The sequence below is a fragment of the Bidens hawaiensis genome, unplaced genomic scaffold (genome assembly GCF_021521415.1).
Source record: "Bidens hawaiensis isolate Kalapana, Puna unplaced genomic scaffold, B.hawaiensis_p1.1 tig00000237_1, whole genome shotgun sequence".
Taxonomy (NCBI): Eukaryota; Viridiplantae; Streptophyta; class Magnoliopsida; order Asterales; family Asteraceae; genus Bidens; species Bidens hawaiensis.
In genome coordinates, this window is record NW_027491021.1 from 1,755,608 (window position 1) to 1,779,715 (window position 24,108).

Genomic DNA, 24,108 nt, shown 5'->3' on the forward strand with positions numbered 1-24,108 from the left:
TGGGTGCAACTATAAGTCCTTCAAAGGTTGTGACCCACCGAAGCTAACTGTCTTGGGAGACGCAATCGCTACTCTCCAATGGATAACCACTATGGACAAGGTTATCCGCATTAGCGAGTGCCGTCCCGACCAAGCCAATGGATATGCTACCCAATCGTTCGGTGATGAGGAAATGTACTGGTGGGAGTCGGTTGAGCAGAGAAAGAGTCGGGAAGAGATAAAGGCGATGAGGTGGAACGATCTGAAGGAATTAGTGATGAAGAGGTTTTGTGCTGATGCAGAGGTCGAAAGGGTTGAAATGAAGTTCTTGAGTCTGAAGGCGGGTAAGATGACACACCGCGAATACACCACTGAATTCAACCACCTGTCTAGGCTGGTGCCAGACATGGTGAACACTGAAGCCAAGCGGATTAAGTGTTACATTAGGGGACTGCCGCAGAATATTCGCGTCTTGGTCAAGGCTAGTAGACCTGGTACTTTTGATTCTGCTATAGGGCTCGCAGAAATGGTTTACGACGACTTGTTGGCTGAAGATGTGGTGGCGGATGACAAGAAAGATAAGAAATGGGCCGCTTATGCTAAACGACCCGGTACTCAGTTGTGGAACCATAAGAACAAGCAGCCGATAATTTGGGAGAAGAGGTCTTGTAAGACCTGTGGAAAGATGCATGAGGTGAATGCAAGTGGAGTAGGAGCTCAGATGTTTGTCACAAATGTGGGAAGGCTCATGGTGGGGAATGTAGGCTTGGGTCTAGTGTGTGCTATAAGTGCGGGAAGGCAGGACATTATGCCAATGAGTGCAGTGCAAATCCCACGTGTTACAAATGTGGCAAGACAGGCCATATGGCAAGGGAGTGCACCGATGGTGAGACTGGAGGAAGTGGTAAAAAAGATGCCGATCAAGCAAGGCCAAGGACTAGAGCCTACATGCTGACCCAAGAACAAGCTAGACAAATTCCGGATGTTGTGACTGGTACGTTTTTAGTAAACGGTATTACTGCTTCAGTATTATTTGATTCGGGTGCGAATAGAAGTTTTGTAGCTACGACCTTTAGTAAACTAACTAAAATGAAATGTTGTCGAGTGTCTAAAACCTTTATAATAGAAACTGCTAGTGACACTTCGGTTAAAATAACGAAAATGGTTAAGGACTGTAAGATAGAGTTAGAGGGATGAGAGTTCCCTGTTACTTTGTATGTTATGACCTTAGGAGGGTTCGATGTGGTTTTGGGAATGGATTGGTTGTCTGCGTATGAAGCTCAGATAGTGTGTAAGAGTAGGATAAAAAACTCTAAAGTCCTTGGATGGTAGTACGGTGACGGTTTACCGCGATGAGGAAAGTTCTGGGCTTAATGTCATTTCGATGATAAGAGCCGAGGGTTTACTAAGGCGAGGGTGCGGTGCCTACCTGGCGTATGTTGTCAACGCTACGGCCGAGACTAAAGAAATGAAAGATGTTCCTATTGTGCACGACTACCCGGAAGGATTCCCTGAGGAACTTCCGGGGTTGCCACCGGAGCGAGAGATAGAATTTCAGATAGATTTAATACCAGGAGCCCAGCCCGTTGCGAAAGCGCCTTACCGTCTAGCGCCGTCCGAGATGAAAGAAATGATGTCCTAATTGCAAGAACTCCTCGACAAGGGTTTTATTAGACCAAGTGTTTCCCCGTGGGGCGCACCGGTGTTATTTGTGAAAAATAAGGATGGAAGTATGAGAATGTGCATTGATTATCGCGAGTTGAACAAGCTTATGGTAAAGAATAGGTATCATTTGCCAAGGATTGATGATTTGTTTGACCAACTGCAAGGTTCAAGTTGGTTCTCATGAATAGATTTAATATCAGGCTATCATCAGCTGAAGGTGAAAGAGACAGACATCCCTAAGACAGCGTTTCGGGCTCGATATGGACACTACGAGTTCCTTGTGATGTCATTCGGTCTAACAAATGCTCCTGCAGCATTTATGGACATGATGAATAGGGTGTGTCGGCCGATGTTGGATAAGTTAGTTATCGTCTTCATCGATGATATATTGATTTATTCAAAAAGCGAGTCTGATCATGCTGGGCATCTAAGTGAAGTATTGGAGACTCTGACGAAAGAAAAGTTGTACGCTAAGTATTCGAAATGCCCGTTTTGGTTGCGAGAAGTGAAATTTCTAGGTCACGTGATTGATCCTGAAGGGATTACTGTGGACCCAGCTAAGATTGAGGCGATAAAAAATTGGAAGACTCTGCAGAATCTGACTGATATACGAAGCTTCTTAGGGTTAGCTGGCTACTATAGGAGATTCATCCAAGGTTTCTCCGAGATAGCCGCACCATTGACCGGTATAACCCGAAAGTCGATAGTATTCAGTTGGGGTAAGTTTCAAGAAGAAGCTTTTGTGGATTTAAAGAAGAGACTTACGCATGCTCCAATCCTTGCTTTACCCGATGGTGATGAGGATTTGGTTGTTTGTACTGATGCTTCACATCGTGGGTTAGGTTGTGTGTTGATGCAACGTGGAAAGGTTATAGCCTACGCGTCTAGACAGTTGAAAGTCCATGAGAGTACTTATCCGACGCATGACTTAGAGCTAGCAGTAGTAGTGCACGCTCTCAAGATATGAAGACATTATCTGTATGGTACTAAGTGTACTATTTACATGGATCATAAGAGTTTAAAGTACTTCTTCGAGCAGAAAGAGCTGAACATGAAACAGAGAAGATGGTTAGAATTGATAAAGGATTACGACTGCGACATTAAGTATTATCCCGGTAAAGCTAATGTGGTTGCCGACGCGCTAAGTCGTAAGAATGAGCAAGTCATTGCAACAGTGAAGTCATACCAGCTGATTATGAATTCAAGCCTATTTGAAGAAATCATCAAGGTGCAATCAGAAGTACTGATAGATGAAGGATTATTAAAGAAAGAAAGGATATTCGGTCAGCAAGGCGAGTTGATAGAAAACACGCATGGTGTTAAGACTAGGTTTGACCGTATGTGGATCCCACGTCATGGAGATCTCAGAGGTCGAATCTTAGATGAAGCTCATAAGTCAAGGTATTCAATTCATCCAGGAACTACTAAGATGTACCAGGATTTGAAAAGAGATAACTGGTGGCCAGGTATGAAGAATGATGTGGTGGATTATGTTAGTAAGTGCTTAACTTGTTTACAAGTTAAAGCCGAACATCAGAAGCCTTTTGGAAAGATGCAACCTTTGGAGGTACCAGAATGGAAATGGAAACACATCACCATGGATTTCATAACTAAGCTACCTCGTACAGCTAGGCATCATGATACCATTTGGGTGATAGTGGACCGTTTTACCAAAAGTGCTCACTTTCTGCCTATACGAGAGGCCATCTCGTCTGAAATGTTAGCAAGTTTTTTCATTAAAGAGGTTGTATCCAGGCATGGAGTACCGTTATCGATCGTGTCTGATAGAGATACACGGTTTACTTTGGGATTTTGGAAGAAGTTCCATGAAGCCATGGGAACAAGATTGAACATCAGTACCATGTAACATCCCCAAATGGATGGACAGTCTAAAAGGACGATCTAAACCCTTGAGGATATGCTACGTGCTTGTGTTCTAAACTTTGGAGGAAGTTGGGATGATCATCAGCATCTGGCAGAGTTCTCTTATAAAAACAGCTACCATTCAAGCATTGGTATGCCACCGTTTGAGATGTTGTATGGAAGACGTTGTAGAACTCCCGTGTGTTGGGGAGAGATTGGTCAGAAGGATATGGGAAGTTTGGAAGTTGTTCAAGAAACCTCATCAAAGTTTAAACAAATCAAGTCAAGAATGAAGGCTGCTCAAGACCGTCAGAATTCGTATGCTGATAAGCGGCGACGACCGATTGAGTTTAACGTTGGTGACAATGTGATGCTCAAGGTCTCACCTTGGAAAGGAATCATTTGTTTCAGGAAGAAAGGAAAGTTGAGTCCGAGGTACATTGGACTGTTTGAGATTTTAGATCGAGTAGGTGAAGTGGCTTACAAGTTAGATTTACCCGATGAGTTATAAAGAATTCATTCAACCTTCCATATTTCTCATCTGAGAAAATGTCAAGCCGATGACACGTCTCATGTGCCATTAACGAACATTGAGGTTGATGAACAGTTGAACTATATTGAGCAACCAATCGAGATTGTTGACCGCAAGGAAAAGCAGCTTCATCATAAAGTTATACCCTTAGTGAAAGTGATATGGAAGCATCGCAGAGGAACGGACACTACATGGGAAGCCGAAGATGAGATGCGCAAGTTTTATCCAGATTTGTTTCATTAATAGTTAGGTTTTGGGGACGAAACCTCTTTAAGGAAGGAAGACTTGTAACATCCCGTTTTCTTGTTTCGGTTAATAAAATGAAAACATGATCTATTATGAGTCGGGCTAGTGTTGGGTTAATGAATATGGGTTATGGACTTGGATTAAGAAGGAAAGAAGGAAAGACCATGGGCTTAATCCCATGATCCATAATATATAAACCTTAATTACTAATTAATTCATTCATTTTACACATATTCCATACACCACCCAAAACACACACTGAAGCTCTCACTCTAGTTTCTTTCTCTCTCTAGCCGAAACCAAGAAGAGGAATCGATCCGACCCGAGGTAATGATAGTATGATATTGTAGAGATCCAAACCTATTAGATCTAATCGCGAAACGACGAGCCGACACCTTTAAACCGTTAAAGTTACGAGATATGGGTGGAATCGGGTATAAACCGAACCTAATATGAGCTTAGGGGTCACCCTAGCTCAGATATGGATCGAACGGGACGAAAAACTATGAAAAACGGTGGAAAACGAGTGAGATCTCGTTTTTCCGACGAAATCGCGGTTTTTCGGCGATGATGGCGCCAGAAAACGGCGTACAAGGTTAGCATGTCAGAGAATGTTTTTGACATTCTCTGACCTAACCCTAATTCGTTAACGGAGAGTTAACAAACTAGAGGTAATTCATCAGGGTGATTCGTTAACGGAAGCTTGACGAACTAGCCTTAGTTCGTATCCAAATTCGTTAAGGAAAAGATAACGAATTAACCCCAATTCGTTATGGTCATTCGTTAAAAGGAGATAACGAACTAGAAGGTTCAATTCGCTACATGTAACATTTCCGGCAAATTCAGGTATACCCTAGCCGGAATATACAATTTACGTGTTATTTAATACTGAATATATGAATTATAATGTGATTATACGAGTATATAAGATTCTCAGTACGAATTATACTCAAATGTACAACTAGTCGTATCGGAATTATGATTAATCGATGAACGGTTATTGAAACCCGAACGAATCGGGAATTACATTATAGACGAAATATATAATGTTTAGTGATGTTTACGAAGTATTAAAGCTTCGGGATAAGTGAATTATAGCACAGAAAAAGGATTTCGATTTATTAGTACGTCGGTACGATAAACGAAACCTTTAACATCAAACCAAGCAAGAGACGATCGATCAAGCCGAAAAAGATGCACAATTACCGACAATATGAGGTGATAAGTCAATAAATGTCATGGTTTAAGTTTTTAAAGTTTTTAAATCAGTTTTATAAAAATTTTAATTTTAAGCCGAAAAACGACCGTTTTGGTCTCGTTTTGAGCGAGATTTAACGTTTAACCGAAAAACGAACTGAACCAGATTATCCACAACATTATCCGGATTACACAATCCAAATGTGTGGCCAATATTTGAGATGTGGGCCCCACCCCCCACCATGTCTTGGACCGATCGGTCCCCCCCTCCCCACTTTAACATATCATTTTTCTTTTTTCCACTTTCTAACTCTCCAAATCCTCTCAACACTCTTCAACATCCATCCAAAACCCAAGTTTTTAAGCAATAACACAAGGTAAAAACCGAGTTGTAATCGTGTTTATCTTCTTTTCTTGGTTCATTTACAAGGAAATGAGGTTTCAAATGAAAAATGGGTGAAAACCCGAGATGAAACCGATTCTTGCATGATCAAGTGATGTATACAAGTTATACAAGGGATCTTGGTCCAAGAAAGTAGCTAAAAGAGTCAAAAACGAATTTTTACGGTCAAAATCTTTGTTTTGATGTTTTAATCGAAACCATGAAAGAAATGGCTTGATTGTGGGTATAACTTGCTTGGTGTGGTGTTGTTGTGCTTGTAGGTGTTGTATCTAGTGGCTAGCAAAGGCTAGAAACCAAGATCTTTGCGATCTAACGCTAGAAAACACAAGGTAGTTCGGTTTTCGTATGATTTAGATAATTTGGACAGATTGTGATAGACCTAGAGTTGGGTCACGAAATTTCACAGAGATGATCTACACATGAAAATATGAGATCTGTGAATTTTTGGTAATTTTTGGATAAAGGATGAATATTTGGTGAATTTAATGCTTGGTTTTGGTCAAAAATGGTGAAAAATAGCTAAACATCATGAAAAATTCTGGAAAATTTAAGATAAGCTTTTTATAACATATAAAAGTCACACACAAAATTTCAGGTTCATTGGAGAAGTCTAAGTAGGCTTTTCGGTAAAACGAGTTCTAGGGATTTCTAGCTCGGTTTTGGTAAAAATGGCATGAAAAATGAGTTTTTGGTTCTGGAAAAATTACAGGGAACTATGTGGGTGACAGGGGTCATACCAGAAAAATTTGGGATTTTTCGAAGGTCGTTTGGTATTTTCGACATATTTGGTGTTTAAATGACGTTTAAAAATGGTTAAATAAATTTTAGATATAAAAATTAATTCTGGAAAAATTTTATAAAATTCCTTACTGTCAAAAAGTAGTTTGTGCAAAATTTTAAGATCCGAGACTAAACGGATATTTATTTGTGCTAAAAAGAACCTAAAAACAAACTTTTAAAGCTTAAAACGAGTAAACCGGCAAAGTTCGCCTAAGCGAACTGACTGATGCATAAAAACCTTAAAAATGGACTATTTTCATGAAACTAAGTTAATCAAGTAAAAATAAATCATCCGAAAATAATTCGGATGATTTGGGTAATTTTACCCGATTTAACCGTTTCCGGTGTATTACAGACGGAAACGGGCCCCGCGGCCAAACGGGGTGTCTAACCGAGCTCTAATTTCACCACTTTAATGAAAATATCAATAACAACTATTTTCGGGTCGTGTGTGGTCAAACTCAATTTTTGAAAACATAAAGACGGATAACCGTGCTAGGCACGCAAAACGAGAAAACAAACTAACGGTAGTTTTGACTAAAGAACTCTAAGTGATATCACAATCTAAGTCCTGAAAAGTATTTCGGGGTTAACATTGTCCCCGGATCGTGTACGGTACTGGGTTAACAGTGTCCCCAGACGTACCGGTTAACACGAATTTAAGTTATATTGATAGAAATTGTGTAGTAACGATTTGGGGGATCGTATTACAGATCTGTACCAGTAGCCGTGCACCGTAGTACATCTTTGCTCATAAGAAGGTGAGTTTTCACGAGCCCCTTTTACTGAACTGTTTTAAATATTTTCCCGGGGCGGAAAGCATGTTTTTATCAAAGTGTTTAAGTACATGCTGATCGCATGGAAATGAACGTATTTATATAATGTTTATTGTACGGGAATCGTACGGTAATGAATTAAGATGGTAATTGTCTGAGTTGCTAACAGTGTAAGGCCGAAACAGTGTTCTGGGGTAACCGAGTTCCCAGAGGTTATTAAATGTGTTCTGGGGTAACCGAGTTCCCAGAGGTTATTAAATGTGTTTCTGGGGTAACAGAGTTCCCAGAGGTTATTAAATGTCTTTATGGGGTAACAGAGTTCCCAGAGGTTATTGGAAGTATTCTGGGGTAACAGAGTTCCCGGAGGTTAATCGATATGTTTTGGGATTAACAGAGTTCTCACTTGTGGGCTCAGCATAATTACATCGCTTATTTATGATTATTATAATGATTTGTTATGGTTTATTTAAATAAGTGAAACTCACCAACTATTCGTAGTTGACCCGTTTTCTTTACATGATTTCTAGGTACACTCAAATTGGAATGAGTGATATGTGTTCGATGCTGTGTGCTATTTTGTGGAAGTCTAGAGATCTATATTTTGCATTAAATATGTTAATGTACTATCGGTAACACTTATGTGATAACGCTTAGATGGTTATGAAACTCAGAACAATGTAATACGTTTAAATTAATGTAGTGGTGTTTTCTTTATAAACAATGCTGTTAATATCAGATGAGTCTGTTGCATCCCGTGTACGTTTCCGCTGCGGTTACGCGGTGTTACACTACAGAGGGGTCATTCTCTATGAGGTCCAATTCGTCAAAGGACCAGTTCGTATAATAGTCAATTCGTTATAAATAACGAATCGATCTTTGTTATGAACCCAATTTGTTAAGAACCAAGTAACGAACTAGGAGTTTGATAAATGATAGAACAGTCCCTGGACTTAGTAAAATATGATATAATTACATAATAGCCTTTGGACTTTGATAATTTATGAAAGATACCTTTAAAGGTTAACAAGTAACGATTAACTAACCAGTAAAGATCCAATGAAGTATAACCGGCTTAGATACTTAAGATCAATTAAGTAAAAGAATGAGAATGGCTAGAATAGTATTTAATATTGCATTTATTAAACAGTTAGTCGTGCACAGCTCAAGAAAGGAATAAGCATAAACGGTGAACGTAATAGCGTTCATGTGAGTTTCTAGCCCCACTTCCTTGTTATGTTTTCGGGGTTGTATGCATACTCAATGTAATAGTTAATACACTTACCTTAAGTGGTAAGTTTATGCCTTGTATGATTCATGTATGATGAATGTTTGACAGTGCGTGAACGATCTTCGGATATTGCATGTACCGCCAGGTGGTAGTTAAAGATATGATTGATATATATGATGTATGAATGTTGTATTTATTTTATATTGATAGTACGTGAACGATCTTAGGATATTGCACGTATTGTTAAGGAAAGTATGTAAAGAAAGGTATGGTATAGATGCACGAAACATAAGGACAAGACCCTAATAATATATGTGAAGATAGGGACCAGACCCTAATAATATTTGTGAGGATGGGGACCAGAGCCTAATAATATCTGTGATGTTGGGGATCAGACCCTTATAATATATGTGAGGTTACAGGGTGGAAGACTCTTTAAGTAGTATGAATAGTATGTATGTAAAGTAAAGTATATATGATGTACACACCTTCGGTCATGTGTGCAAGTATGTGAATTGATTGTATGTTGTATGATTAACTAGAACTCACTCAGCGTAGCTGACTTTTAGTATGCACGCAGGTGAGTAGAATGAGACAGCTCGCTTTAGGGGAAACACATGGCATGGAATTGAAGATACTGGCATCTCAAGGAAATGTTATGTTATTTAAAATACAATGTTTTATGTTTAAACGATTTGAATGCTTGTTAAGACATGAATTGCTGGTTATGTAATATATTGGTTTGAAGTTTTTATATTCCGCGTAAAATTTTAATTAACTCTGATATTTAGAACTATGTTAATGAGTAAATCCAACGTCCAACGTAGGGCACCGGCAACGGGCCTTACACACAGCCATTGCACAAAACAATAGTTCAATAGTTTTGTGTCCATTACACCTAAAATATACAATTGATAGTTAATATAAGAAAAAAATCAAACCTGAAGACTGGTATCATTTTCTCGGCATATGAATAAACTACAGCTCTCTCTCTCTCTCTCTCTCTCTCTCTCTCTCTCTCTCTCTTCTGAAACAGGAAAAAAGCAATTACAAAAACAAATTATCAGCAGTGGATCGTTTTCACAATTAAAAGAGTGATAAGGGATAAAAATTGGAGCTTCTTGTTCCCTTGTAACCATCATTTCCCAGATCTTGAACTGGTTGCAAATATACAACCGAATAGAGAAAGAAATTGTACTTACATGATTTAGCTCATAGCCTGATTGAAGTCGCCTTTCCAGTTGCCACCGCATCGGAGTGCATGAAGATGAAATGAATTTGTTGTAGGTGTAAGGGGATCTGAAGACGATAGAGAAGTAACAGATCTAGGGTATTTTTGGTAGTTAGGAATTCAAAAACTGAAGAGAGAAAAGGCGGTGCATGGTATTTTAGGATTTGAATTTTGAATAACCAGCAGGAAGTACGATTTTGTGGAAATGGCAATAGAAAGTTGTACAATATGCAATGTGATTTGTAAAACTCTTAATTTTAAGAGTTTTTGTGAAATTACTAATTTCTTGCCCTTCGTATATGTATTATAGTATGGTGTGTGTGTGTGTGTGTGTATATAAATATATATATATATATATATATATATATAGAGAGAGAGAGAGAGAGAGATAAAAGGGTTCAAATAAAAATAAAGAGTCTCCTATGAATGGTAAGAACCAACATATTTTTGACATTTGGTATTACAAATTATGGTGAAAGAACAATTCTAGGAAACTATGTCGGATATAATGATAAAAGAGTAATTCTAGGAAACTATGTCGGTTATTGGTAATTTAAAATCTTAACCATTGATTTACATGATCCAGATCCAATGGCTATGATTTATTCATAGTCTTCTTAGGAAACTATTTATTTTTAGGATAACCCTCCCATATATATATATATACATATATATATATATATATATATATATATACATATATATATATATATATTTATATATATATATATATATATGAATATATTTGAAGTATTTAAAAAATTGTTACAGTAAAGATTTAAAAAGGGTTTTTTTATAGTTTTCAATACATATATAGAATATAAAAATATATCTTATTTTGAAATAATTATTGGTTAAATATTTTTATATAAAAATATTTATATATTATTTATTACCAATAAAAATAATACTTATAATTAAAAAAGGATATATTTTATTATTACTTTTTTAATAACCTTTATAAACTAAACTTTAAATAAAAGTATTTTAAACACACAAATACCCGTTCATATCTCAAATCTTTATTAGTCCATTTATTAATTCGTAGTATTCTATGATAATTACTCTTACTTAGGATTTGTCCGTTGATATTCTCGACGAGCGTCACGAGTGTTTATTTTACCGTTCTTATCGTATTCATTCCTCTTGCTTATAAGGTGAGCAATCACTAACCTCCTTTTTACTTGTTTTCCAAACTTTGGGGACATATGCGTAATTACAATATTTACATACTATTAGTATTCACATTAGCAACTGTTATTATTATGTGCTATCAGTTATGTGCCTAACTTGCTACTTGTTACTTTGTTTATTTGAAAGCATTCGGAGAGGTCCATCATAATCACATCTCAGTATGATCATACGGCCGTCGTAGTAGCAAAATCCCACTTTGCTTGGCGATGATTTTACCGACACTTATTTATTTGCTTATTTGGTTTGATTGTATATCTCACAAGGACAGTTTGCTTATTTTTCTCATATTATATTATATTGAACTAACTGTTGAACTGTTGCTTTACTCACTCAACCTTGTATTGACAACTCTATCTTTATTTTATACGCATATGCAGGTTCAAGAATGAATTGATTGCAAGATTTGGTAAAGAAGTTAGAGATGATTTATGCTAGAAGAATTAATCAAGGCTTATATTAATTTTAAACTTGTATTCTTATTGTTTCTTTTATTTCAATATTTTGTAATTGATTTACTTAGAATATTTAATTTAATTTAATAGATAATATCCCTTTTAAATATTGCATGACAGTATCTTGAGAGCTATGAACAATTAGTTCGTGCCCCAGCATTTACACCTTAGGTTGGGGTGTGACACGTGTCCAACCACGTGAGAACACATGGCAGGTCTACTAGGTGACCAATCAAACTAGTGGGCGGCTTCACGATACTCGATGACCAAACCAAAGTTCCATCGTGATACGCGATGGAATATAATATTTAAAGGCGGTTAAGCGGTCCATCGCGATACGCGATGGATCCTTCTTTTAGCCCATCTCGTACCGCAATGGGTTATAATCCCATCCCTATAAAAATGGGTGCCGGGCTCTGCCTTGTGCATCCCAAATTAAACTTCACACTCATTTTGTCTCGATATTTGTGCCTCGATCCCGACGTTCCGATGATTTGTTTCTCGAAGTAAGTGAAAGTGTTAAAGCTTTGTTTGTTTGCATTCTTGATTACCCGCCGACAAGTAGAAGTGATGCCCGCATCAATCTTAGGTATTTCATATAACCTAGCAATACAAGGTAGGGGTACTGCCCGATTATTTTATTATATATGACTTAGACCATAGTCACTTCGTATAGTCTAACCTTGATGAGATAATAAGTGAAATATAGTTTTTATAAGACAAGGGTATAGATAAAATATTATTTCATTATAATTATAAAGATTTTATAATGTTCCTTAACAAAGAAGAACTTTAGTATATACATTTCTTCATGAAGAAGAAACGTAGTGTTTTATTAATTAATGTTTTGGACTAAAGGTCAAGTATAAAGAAATAATTATAAAGGTAAAGAATATTCAAATACACTAAAGATCTATAGCTAGACCATTGATCTAGTATTTATACTTGGTTATTCTCGTACTACAGGTCCGAGGTAACTTCAAAACAAAATCAGTGAAAGTGCTGATCAAAAAAAAGGTGAATACGCTCATAACTTAAAAACTCTTTAATCGAGTCATTTAACCATAAACAAAAGTACCTGCTGTCAATTGGGATGGTTATACATGTGTTTGAATCCTCTCATATGTGGTAGAGGGTAGGCATACCCCTCCACGTGTGGTACAAGTTCCCGTCTTATTGAGCCAGTCTATACGGCTGTGAGGGCTTGACTAATGTGATATAATTGGTACTCCGGTCTAGAGGGCCGCTGATTGTTTTGCGTATGAACTAAAGGTTTTCATAAATGTTTTAGCGTCAACATGTTCACCAGCATGTGTCGTTGACATATTTTATTAAATGTTTACAGGTAACCAAGAATAGATGTTTGGAGTTGAAGTCTAGACGTTAGACGATTTGATGGCTCATGAAGTTTTATTATTAAAATATTGTAAATTATGGTTTATAACTTCAACTATAGTGTAATAAACTTAACGGGTGGTTTAATTACTGTCTTTTGAAATTATTGATATTTTAAATCAACACTTCCGCTTTATAACCTTAAACTCTGATATATTTACAAAATCGGTACCAACTATTGGTCACACTCTTAGACCCTAAGTTGGGGTGTGACAATTTGTATGTGTTATACCCATTTATGCGGGATATATAATCCTAGAGAATGAAGATGTACATGTGAGATGGTCTCGGTATCCACATTTGTATTTGATTACCCATTTATACACGGTAAGTCACCTAGGATAACGAATATGTATTTCGCAACCGAATGCTTTCTTCTTGTTTGTCTGATGTAACTCCATTTATGCATGGAAGATTTCCTAGGGAAACGAAGATTATATGTTGAAACATTGACTGGAAATCTCCGCTTCTTACATAAAACCATACATTAATGGTGATTTTGAAAGTTTATGTAAGTTTTGTATAAGATTTTTCATGCTTTATATAAAAACTTCTGAATATCACATATGAAAATATAATATAATTTATCTATAACATTTTGTAAAATTTTTGAAGACCACACATGCAAAAATTCATGTAATTTTTTTCGTAAGATTTTCCATGTTATATACATATACATACAATATATCACACATCACATCTACGTGCGTGCGTGCATGCATACATATACATACACAAAATTATATACGAACAAAAATATCATATGCATAGTAGATCTAGTATGCTAAGGGTTGAGATTATATCTAGTGGAAAAGGCATGGTGTACTATAAGACCTGACACGTTTTTTTTTCTTTTCAATTATAGAAGAAATTGTTTTGCTTAATTTAAGACGCGGTGTGTTTTAAGTTTTGACCTCCTTCCTTTTCCAGTTCTTAAGTTCTTAGAAAACACTAACTTCTTAACTCTGCTTTATATACATACACACAAACACACACACACATACACATACATTAAACATGTATACATATAAACAACTTAACAAGAAATCATTGATGAATAAAATTTAAAGTTCAATAAGGGGTTGTTCGATAGCCTCTTAATAATCGGGAAGAGGTAGAGACAGAGTGTCATTGGTTCACTAAAAGGACAGCTCTCAATTATTCATGTAGCCTCTTAATGGATAAGTTTCATGAGGCATGCTGAATGATTCATATGTTACATCTTAATCAGTCATACTTCTTAATAATTCAGCACAAAACTACCAAACAACCCCTAAGACCACATAATTCACAATCAAATCATCCAAAACACGCTATTAAGATTTAAAACTCATTAACCTATATGATAGATTAACTATTTAGCTATTCATTGTCAATTCAAAGAACACACAATGTTAAATAAACGAAGATTAAAATGTTGTAAAATACAAGGACATAACCGTTTATAGTTGTTATCTCTCAAATCCTAGATCACGAATCATTTATTTAATCAAATGCTTCGTCCTTCGCTCTTGATTACTTGCAATCTCTCGAAAAAGCCTATAACAGTGGGCTAGAGGAATAAGGAACCGGAACCCTCATCACATGTTGGTCCTTTTTTTATTATATAGCGTGATTTTTAGGGTTTAAGTGTAGCAGGGGTACGGTCCGTATGTTTCCATACGGCCGTATAACCATATCGCGGCTTTTTCTTTAGGCTTCATCGGTTAATTAACTTGGCGAGCAAATTCTTCCATGTGGTTCGTATAAGATTATTGAATTCACTTTTCTTGTTATGTTAACCAACCTAGCTTGTCTTCAGGCCACCCGTAGTGGGCGGGAATTGACAGCGAATTTGGGGCGATATGGGCGAGAACACACCCCCCCACCCCCGAAATGTGGGGCGATAAGGGGGCGGGGAGCATTCTCTTTGTCGCCTAGTTATTTTAGAAAATAATAATATTTAATTCTTTTGACCGTTGTTAAACGGTCATATTTAAAAAAAAAAACTTAATATAAATACCAAACCAATTCAACCCAATTTTCACCATATCATACACAAACTTAAATATAAATATCAAACCAATGCAACCCATTTTTCACCATATCATACACAAACTTAAATATAAATACCCAACTAATTAAATCATTTTCACCATTTCATACTTCTTCACATTTTCATTTCATTCTATCTCAAAATGGATTCCCCGGATAGCCTGAACTCTTCCTAAATTTGGGATCAAGTAATTAAGGAGAGTCAGAGAAATTATCAAGAGCAACAATGAGTGTTGGAGGAGACAGAAGAGACCATAAGCGCAATGCGGGCCGTCACCAATACGATAGTGTATGGCTCTACAAGCTCTTCGTTGCCACGTAAGCGATCGTATATCCATCAGGATCGTACCAAAGCTAACAAACGTTTGATGAATGACTACTTCAACGACATACCTACATTTAACGAAGCTATGTTTCAACGTCGTTTCGGATGTCTAAGAGTTTATTTTTGCGCATCGTGGGAGATTTGGAGCGAGAGTATAAGTATTTTCAACAAAAACCTAACGCAAGAGGATATTTAGGACTCGTCGCCATCCAAAAGTGTACTTCAGCGCTACGCATCCTCGCGTACGGCAACACGACCGACATCAACGACGAGTATTTAAAGATAGCTGAGAAAACGACGTGAGACCCGTTGGAGAATTTTTGCATCGGTAAAATTTAAATTATTTACATTAATTACTGTTTTTAATATAAATATTTTTCAATAATTTATTTGTATAGGAATAATACAATTATACGATGGTCTTTATCTGAGGATTCCAACTTCAAACGAGTTGACTCGCATATACGAGTACACAAAAACAAACATTCTTTTCCCGGCATGATCGGGAGTATAGATTGCATGCATTGGGAGTGGGGCAACTGTCCAACCGTATGGGAGGTCAATACACTCGTGGTGACCATGGAGTAACAACGGCTATTCTTCAAGCCATTTGTTTACACGACCTCTGGATTTGGTTGGCCTACTTCGGCTCTGTCGGTTCCAACAACGACATAAACGTTCTCAACGCGTCCGCCCTGCTAGAGTATTACATCAGCCGAAGCATACTGGTCTTACCGTTATTTGCCAACGATACCTTCTATCGTCACGGATACTATTTGGGAGATGGGATATACCCAGGGTACTCGATCATCGTTAAAACGTTTCAAGACCCGATCGGATAAAAAGAGAATACTTTAAGAAGAAGCAAGAATCCGCATGAAAGGATATTGAGAGGTGTGTCGGGGTTCTAAAAGAACGTTGGCGTTATGTTAAACACCCATGTTGTGTATGGACGATGGCAAAAATGAGCGATGCCATGTATACGTGTATCATATTGCATAATTTGATTTTAGAGGACACTTGAAAAGCAATATGTCAACACTATATACCAGGAAGCATTCCAGAACAGTTCCCTCAACCAACCGCAGAGAAACGAACAAAACCTTCAGGAGCTCACATCAAGTGAGATACATAACCAACTTAAGGCGGATTTGGTTCAACACGTGTGGGATAATCGTCCCGTTGAAGTACAGGAAAAATACAAAGACGAGGGCGAGGAGGAAAACGAAGACGATGATGAAGACGAGGACGAAGACGAAGATAATGAATTGATTAGTATTTTTATATGCATTTTTTATTTTATTTTTGGGTGTGTTTTTTTTATTTGGATTATAATTTGTATTTCTTTTATTTAGTTAATTTAATAAATTTTAATAACTTAAATGGTTGTTATTTGTTTAGTTTAATTAGTAAAAGAAAATAATAAAAAATGGTAATGTGGCACTGGAGGGGCTACAACATCATTACACCCCAAAAACAAATTTCTACTCTTTGCTGAATGGGGGCCACGTGTCACAATTCGCCTCATTTATAGCCCCTCCACTACACATAGCCTCATGCATCAACGTGTTTTATTTTGGCAAACTGATCCAAAAGTTATATATGGAATCCTATAATTCATCAAGCTTGACAAATAATTACTGAAACTTTTCTATATCAGTTTAACAAGATAAAATGGTAAAACAGGTCCTTTATGTTTTCATGGTTTTTCAATAGTCGTCCTTTCGAAAACTTAATGACAGAAATCATATTCTGTGTTTACAAAATGTTTCACGTTACGTCCTTTTCCACTAACCCAGTTAAATTTTTTTCGTTAACTCTGATCACATGACATGCACGTGAGGGTAAATGCGTAATTTCATGGTCCAGCTCAGGGTAGTTTTGTAAATTAATGTGTTTATTTAATAATTAAAAATTTAGAATTAAATAAATAAATATATTTAAAAAAATAACTCTCTTTCTCTCACTTCATCTCTCTCACTCTCTCTCTCTCCCCAACTCTCACTCTCTCTCCCCTCCCCCTGTTTCACGCCACCACCACCACCCTCGTCTCTAGCCACCACCAACTCCGGCCACCACCACCCTTAAAAATAAATACATTTCTCTCTCTCTCTCTCTCTTTCTCTCCCTCCCTCTGCTGCACTTCATTCACCACCATCAATTGTCACCATAAATGAATCACCACAACTCTGCCGTCCTCCTCCTCTTTGATCCCCTCCTAGAAGAAGCCGACCCAATTCTGATGGGAGGATTATTCAGGTTACGAATCCAATTCCCAAACTTGGTTTCATAATAATATTAATTTAGGGTTTGGTTCAGATGATTTTGTGTTGGATTATAATGTTAGGGCTAAATTGGTTCAAGTAAAGGCCGTTGAGGATGCGGTTTTGTTGACGGTTGGGAATCGGGTTTCGCTTATGTGGCGGCAGTACTGGTGATTGAGATGCGGAGATGCGACGGTACTGTTGGTATGGTGGCGGCAGTACTGTTGGTATGGTGGTTGCGGTAATTGTGGCGGTGGAATGATGACCGGAGAGAGGGAGTTGGCATAGGGAGGGGAGTGTGATGAGGAAACGGTTGGGGTGAAGAATCCGACATGGCGGACTTTAGGGTCAATGACGGTGCAGGTGGATGTGATTGAGAGAAAATCTATCTAGTGGTGGACACTATGTGTTTTGGGTAGTTAGATGAGAGAGAGAGAGAGAGAGAGAGTATTTTTTCAAAAGGCCAAATCTTTAGTCTAATTACACAAACAGTCCTTAAAGGAGTAAAATGACCACACTGCCCTCATGTGCAAAGCACATGACCATATTTAACAAAAAAAATTAACTGGGTTAGTACCAAAGGACGTAACGTGAACAGAATTTGAAACATGTAATACGTTTTCTGTCATTAAGTTTTCGAAAGGACGACTATTGAAAAACCATGAAAACATAAAGGACCTGTTTTGCCATTTTGTATTTTAACAAAGATTAATAAGGTCAAGTTATTCTACAAAGGGTAACAAAAATGAGAAGTGTGAGAAGCCATAAATAATTGACATGTGTCAAGTGGGGACCAAAAGGAAAAGGGTATAGAGGTAATTGTACACATTTTCTCTCTCCACATGCAAAGACACATTAATACCCCCATCATTTTAGAACGTCTATAACTTTTTCGTGTGATATTTTTTTTAAAAAAAAATCCATCATAATAACAAGAGTTTTTTATCTTTAATATGAGTATGATTTTTTTTATATAAAATTTAAAACAAAAATTACGTCATTGTGTCTTTTCGCACACCATTGTGTCTTTTCGCTTATCATTGTGTCTATTTCGTCATTGTGTTTTTTTCGTCATTGTGTCTTTCAACTCATCATTATATTTTTTTTTAAATACTAATAACACCATTGTGTAATAATAATATGTAAAAATAATGATAAAATAACAACAAATTATCTAATACATAAAACACAATGATTAATACATGTTACACAATAACTTGAAACATAAAACACAATGGTGAATACGTATAACACAATGACCTAATATGTATAACACAATTACCTAAAACGTAAGACACAATGGTGAATATATATAACACAATGACTTGAAACGTAAAACACAATGGAAACAACATATTACACAATGACTTGAACGTAATATACAATGAACGCAATACTATTTTTCTCAAATTAAATGAATTTGTCATATGTCAATCTGAATAAAAGACAATGAACGTATTACACAATGACTAAAAGTTAATGACGAACAAAACGACACAATGATGTAAACTTTGTTTTAATTTTTGTCTTTAATATGAGTACCAATTGAAAAAATATAATGATCAAAATCTATTATACAATTCATATGAAAACTCAACTAAAAGACACAATGAACAACAAAAAAAAACACAATTAAAAATACTCATTATTTTTTTTTATTTTTATATAAAAATATGATACTCATATTAAAGATAAAAGAACGCTTATTATTATAGTGAATTTTTTAAAAAAAATATTGTCGATGAAAAAGTTATGGACATTTTAAAATGATAGAGGAATTGACATGTGTCTTGCATTTGAAGAGAGAAAGTCAACAAAGGTGGGTATTACCTTCATGCCATTTCCATTAATTTTTATTTAGTAAATTAATTTCAGTCATTCAAATCTAAGATCAATGGATTAGATTTCTTCTCACCCTTCTCATTTTTATTGTTCTTTGTATTTTAACTTTACCCAGATTAATAAATGCAAATTAATAGTATATAAAACACGTATAATTTTGCAAACATAGAAATGCACCTCAAGGTCTAAATACACACACACCAATTATCGGTCGGTCCGGTTTTACATTGTTTAATTAATAAGGTAAAGTTAAAATACAAAGGGAGATAAAAATGAGAAGTGTGAAAATGATTTATGACCATAAAAAATCTCTTAAAAATAAATTCAAAAAAATAATAAAAAAATCAAAACTCAAAAAATAAATAAAAATTAAAAAACTAAAATATTTCCGCCATCATTCCCGTTCAAAATAAAAAAAATTGACGAAAAGACACAATGCTAAGATCAAAGACACAATGACGAAAATGAACAAAAGACACAATTATAACTAAAAAAAGACACAATAGTTCGTAAAATTTAACACAATGCCGAATAAAATATAGCACAATGTTGTGTAATATAACACAATATAAAGTAAAATAAAGACACAATGTAAAGGAAAAAAGACACAATCAATGACGAAATAAACACAAAACACAATGATAAAGAAAAAGACACAATGACTATTTTCAATTACTATTGTGTTTTTTTATGAGAACGAGAAAGACAGTGAAAACATTTTTGTGTTTTTACTTTTTTCGTTTTTTTATTAAATTTTGAGTTATGATTATATTTTTAAGGGATATTTTTGTGGCTATAAATTCTTTTCATTCTTCTCATTTTTATTTCTTTTTGTAGAATAACTTAACCCTTAATTAATAATCTTAATAAAATCTTAATTAAACTAAGTTTAGATTGTGCATTGGCACTTTAATTAGTTTGACCATAACATATGGTTAGACTGAGGTTTGTGTCTTCAAATGTGGCGGAAAGATAGACATGAGAGTTAAGGTGAAAAGTTTATAACTTTTGTTTTGTCCGCTAAATTCTTTTTAAGCCGCCGCATGTGCTTAATAAGATACCCCAATGAGAAACTTACTTGTATCATCTAAATCTTTACTACTAAACCAATTAATGTTCTCTTTTTAAATTTCCACGTTGAAGTGTTTTATAAGTAAAAGGTTTACTAAAGTGTGTATCAAAATGCGAAAACAATTTATTATATTGTTTTTCTATTTTAATATACGATTCTTTTACCGAATGATCATAAAGCTAGTGCATGCCAAACAACAATTGGTCATTGGTCAATTCGGACAACTCTAAGCATTTAACGGAGTACTCTAGCTTCGTTAATACCCATTATTAGAAAATATAGATCCTGAAAACGTCTATTTATAAGTTTACTAAAACAAAACTAAATAAAAGAACATTTTAGCTGGGTATAAATAACGACATATATATGTGTGATACATTGTGTGACGCTTATAATAAAAAGAGTAAAAAGTATGACAAGTTATCAGGAAGTTACATGTTGATCATAAAGGCTAAATACGTGTGACCAAATATTTAGTTCTGATGACGACGTGGGTAGCCTAATCACCAAAACTAAAGCAAATAAGTATATCACCTTACGATCTTCGAAGATATCAACTCCCTTTGTCTAAAAAGGGACGTTGTATGCGTGTGTGGGTAGATGTGCTGGACTCCCCGAAGTTAGGTGACATCCATTTACACTAATTATAAGAAAGAAGAGATTACCCTTACCTGTTCAAGCGATCGAGCTTGCTCCCTAGCTTTGGATGAACAAGAGTCTTGAACTATAAAACGAGTTTTGTGATCATGTTTATTTGAATTAGTTAACTTGAAACTGATTTTAAGATAGGTGAGATGTAAAGTGAATTAATTTGTATGTTATTGGGATGAGACGGGTTAGGAAGAAAAAAAAGTGATTTGAGGATGATGCAGAGGAAAATGATAAAATAATGCACCGCCACCCTAAATGATCATTATCAGGCAAAATCACCAGAATAAGCAAGTGACTAAAGTTTTTATAAAAATAGGAAAGAAAAATAGCCTTAGGTTCCGTAGGTGTTTTAAGTATCAGCATATATACTACAAAGTTGTTTAAGCGTATTTTAAGGTTGTATGCGACAATATGCTCTAGAGATGCTTAAGTATTCGCAAATAGACTACAATTGTGCCTAAGCGTATTGCAAAGTTGTAAGGGGTAGTGTGCTAAGTGTTGACGTATCGGCTACAAATGTGCCTAACTGTATTTCATGATTGTATAGCCCAATGTGCTTAGGTTACACAACTGTCTCGTGAAGTGTTGATGCCTAAAGGAATTATACGTCTCTCTCTTATTGTTTTACGCCTTTTTTATAAGACAATTTTTCTTTGCATGATAAATTTTTCTAGTAACTTTTCCTAAACATTAACATCATTTCTAGGCAATTATAACTTTATAAGTGTGACCGTGTTAACTTGATTATACGAGTGACCAATTTTATTGTTATACTTATACATCAAAAATTTAGAAGTTTACAAGTGTGACAAAATTAATCTGTTTATTTATTTACATGAATAACGTACGGACAAAAACGATGTGCATGATTAATTTAATGAATGCGTTCGAATCAAAACATAGAAGCGAAAACAATAGTAAAACTTTCAATAAAAAAATCCTGGCTACTTAGCTCTCACCATCATAAAATATTACAATAATTAACCATACATCAAGCACGGATAACATTTTTTCTACGGATAATTAAGCCGAATAAAGCAAAGGAAAACACACAATTCCGATCCCAAGTTAATCAAGAAAGAACACAAAACCGTTCCAAAACTATCACCTTCCAGCGTTTCTCGCAATGGCGCCAGCGGAGGTCCAAATGAGCAGTACAAGCATCGACGAGGCTAGAACCGCCATTACTCCAGAAGCTGCAAGATGGTCACAGAACTTATCAAAAATATTGCATATTTTCATCCAATGGATATGAGGGTTTCCTTTGAGTGCTTCGTATGCCACTCCTCCCCCTGCTCCTGTTGCAGATGCAGCGATTCCTAATAAAAACTGCACACACAATAGTATAAATAGCTTCGTTTAATCTTCGGGTCGTCACAAAGAAAACAAATGATTAGTTTACTTGAAAGGTTAACGTTATTCTCGGTGAAACTAATTATTTTAACTCTAATATGTGTGATTGCGCGACTTTTTTTTTAAAGATGTGCACTTAGTTCAAGGTCGTACGGTGTCGAGTAGCAGGAGTTGTAACAGCTGGCCTGTTGAGATTCGCTCTTGCTTCTTCATTGTTGAATATGATAAGTAACCAGTGATCATGCTATACAAGCCAAGAACCGAAAATGCTGAAACGTAGTACCTGCATAATAAAACACATGATTAAAAATATACCATAGTACTGTTCGATCAAATCATTGGCAGATCGACCGTATAACGAAATTAAGCTGAAGCTTGGGCCCCGTAAGGGCCCATAAAGGTTTAACTTCATTAAACTTACACTTTGACAATGAGATTATGAGAGTACATAAGTAGCTCGTTTGCTTATTTTTCACTAAAACACGTTACATCTCTAATACGGGTGATTGTATGCCTTTAGAAATCGCATATAAAAAATGTGACTTGTCATATTCCTAGGTGTTAGCATAGTAAGCAAAAATACTTTTTGACCAAAAAAAAATTCACAATTTTAGAATCCGCTTTAAACTCTAAAAAACTTGAGCCGGGCATGCCAAGTTAAAAGTGATATGTAACTATTATATATAAATGAAATATATCGTAACCAACAAATGTATTTACTTACGTAAATGATGCAGAGTGAGTGAACTTTGCATCAACGCGTATCATCATGACTGGTGAAACCGGGATCCTCTCAGATTGTTTAGAACTGACCATAACAACAACCCCAACCAACGAAAATACGAACATCAAAGCCCTCAAGATCACATCAACCTTCCTTTGATTCTCAATAGAAACCATGCCACTATTAGAGACGACCTTGTTAATTTTGATGACCACCTCACCGAAGTCTGCGTGGTGGCACGTGGAGGAGCTCCAGTCTCGGTTGATGCCATGATCGTTGGATGATAGTAGAGAGCAGAAAATTGAAGTGTATGGGATGACTGTGGTTAGGATATTAATTGCCATTGAACTTAAATAGATAAGCGATTTTGTTTGTTTGTGAAGGGTTAGGGGTTAATTAGTTGTCACATGATTAAAGGAGTACTTTTATATCAAATTAATATATAACTAAATTCGGTTCTTAATGGTTTATATGTACATATATGTCCAAACTAATATTACCAAGAGCACCCATAATATTTGAAACTTTTTGCATTACTATGTGTGATAGTAAACCACCAAGAACTTCTATGTGATTTCTAGAAATACATGTAAGAACTAATACCATGACCTAATGGTGTAGTGGTATGATGTTTGTGCATATAATAATAGTATATGTCAAATCCTTGCAATTGCGTGACTAAATGGTATTTAGGTGTAAAAATATGTTCCTCAAAATAAAACGTGTAAAACTTGATTATTTGCTAGGCTTGCAAACTCACCAAGTTTAACAAACTATTTTGTTTTGATGCAAATATGGGGATCAACCATTGATGTTCTTCGAGATTTCGTCCACAATTAATGTTCCTGGAGCTTTGTTCCGCCATTTTTGAACCTTCAAGGGTTCAACTCGTCGTCCTTTTG

General features: G+C 35.8%; 1 pseudogene across 1 annotated transcript; it reads right to left on the reverse strand.

Annotated features, from left to right (window-relative positions):
* Window positions 1-22,233: 22,233 nt before the first annotated feature.
* On the reverse strand, window positions 22,234-23,587 carry LOC143610556 (CASP-like protein 1 pseudogene; annotated as a pseudogene). Its single transcript, XR_013149616.1, has 3 exons — window positions 23,207-23,587; window positions 22,636-22,765; window positions 22,234-22,458 (listed from the first exon to the last, which is right to left on the reverse strand). The product of XR_013149616.1 is annotated as a CASP-like protein 1 pseudogene (transcript).
* Between the last annotated feature and the right edge of the window lie 521 nt (window positions 23,588-24,108).